Here is a 1699-nt window from a genome sequence, read left to right on the forward strand (position 1 = left end):
CATGTGACCCAGTTCTAGCCGATGAGGCATAATCATAACTCTATTGGGAGACAGAGGGACATTTGTGAAGAAAGGCGTCTCTTTCTTCGTAAAGGGGGACAAATCCTGCTGGCTTCCATTTCCTTCCTGTCGTAGATGTGACATCTGGAGCTGCTGCCATCTTGTGACTACCAGGTGGCAAAACGAGAGAAACAGCAAGAGAGTTGTAGAGACAGCAACCCTGACCTGCTGAGCCTCCAAACCGAGACAGCCACCATGCGCCCCCAGACCTCATGGTATATGAGAGAAGTAAACCCCCATTTGTTACAGAACTGCCGTCTTCTGTTACGTGCAACAGAGCACATCCCTAACAGAGTGAAGAAAACGGAAGCCAGCATCTACTGAGAGCCTGGCACATTCTAGCCCAGGACTGGGCACTTTCTCACCATCTCATTTAATGTCCACAGGAGCTTCATAAAAACACATGTTGGGGGCTTGCCCAGTCCTGCCCAGACTGTTGATTCATCCTTGCCCAAGTACAGGGCAACCATATCATACCTAGTCACCTGGCCTTGGACCTTGAACCTGGAGATCATGGGCTCCAAGCTGAGCCAAGGGCCTGTCCCAGACATGTGGCCATGACAAGCACATGCACAAGAGCACCAACATATGTCCTGTACATTAGGATGGGGAAAGGGCATCTGACACCAACCCACGCCCCTCTGTCTATCCACTCCTGCCTGACAGCTTTTGAAACACCAACAGTCCTTGATTAGAGAGATCTCAAAGCACAGAAATGCGTTAGGAGGGCAGGACACCCTATCACCTGAGCCCTTTGAAATACAAATTATTTTGCTTGGTTTTCACTTAGGAAAAGGCCCACCTAGATGTTTCTAATTCTGGCTACCAGTTTAGGAAAGCAGTCATGTCCCAAAACATCCAGGTATAATGGTTTTTTTCTAGCCAGGTGAACATTACTCCTTTCCACTGGCACATCGAGGACCTGTGCCCCCCAAAACAGAAAGCAGCTGAAAAGCACTGGGAAAGAGTCCAAAAATGCCCTACAATTAGTAGCACACAATCCAACATCTTTTTGGCAAAGGCTTCACTTAGAGAAAGCATGGATCCCTTCTGAATTCTACTGGTACCAACCCAACGAGGCAAGACCAGAGCGTGCAGAGATGTTTCCAGTCTGTGCTCCCTTCGCACATGGTTCACTTATTCAACCATTCAACACGTATTTATCGAGTGCCAGACACTTTGCCAAGAATTGGGGATGCAACATATTCTCAGGTCTCCTTAAATTACTTTCCTCCAGAGCTTGCTTCTGCAGCACATATGCTGAAATTGGAAAGATACACGGAAGGTAAGCGTGGCCCCTGCACAAGGCTGACACACAAATTTGAGAAGCATTCCCTATTTGGTTCTGTATCTCACCCCAAGATCTGGCCCTTCAATTTCCTGTGAGCTCACACCAATAGATGATCCTTACTTGCCAAATATGTTAGAGTTTGTACCTCCTACTCCTGGGCCTCATGCCACCTGTTGGGGCTTCAGAGCAGGGTAATGAATAGGAACTGAAAGTCTTTCAGATTCACAATGGAAAATTTTATAAATAGACATTTCTGCTTGAGAATATGTCAGTTTTATGTTTTTCACAGTTCTGTTACTGTAAATATGTCAGAATATGTCAGTTTTATGTTTTTCACAGTTCTGTTAC

At 46.3% G+C, this 1699-nt stretch overlaps 1 non-coding gene across 1 annotated transcript; it reads left to right on the forward strand.

Annotated features, from left to right (window-relative positions):
* The first annotated feature begins 1300 nt into the window (after positions 1-1300).
* On the forward strand, positions 1301-1403 carry LOC124249246 (U6 spliceosomal RNA). The gene has a single exon (XR_006891317.1). It is a non-coding gene; the product is annotated as a U6 spliceosomal RNA (small nuclear RNA).
* The last annotated feature ends 296 nt before the right edge of the window (positions 1404-1699 follow it).

This window comes from Equus quagga, chromosome 12 (genome assembly GCF_021613505.1).
Source record: "Equus quagga isolate Etosha38 chromosome 12, UCLA_HA_Equagga_1.0, whole genome shotgun sequence".
In the NCBI taxonomy this organism is placed as follows: Eukaryota; Metazoa; Chordata; class Mammalia; order Perissodactyla; family Equidae; genus Equus; species Equus quagga.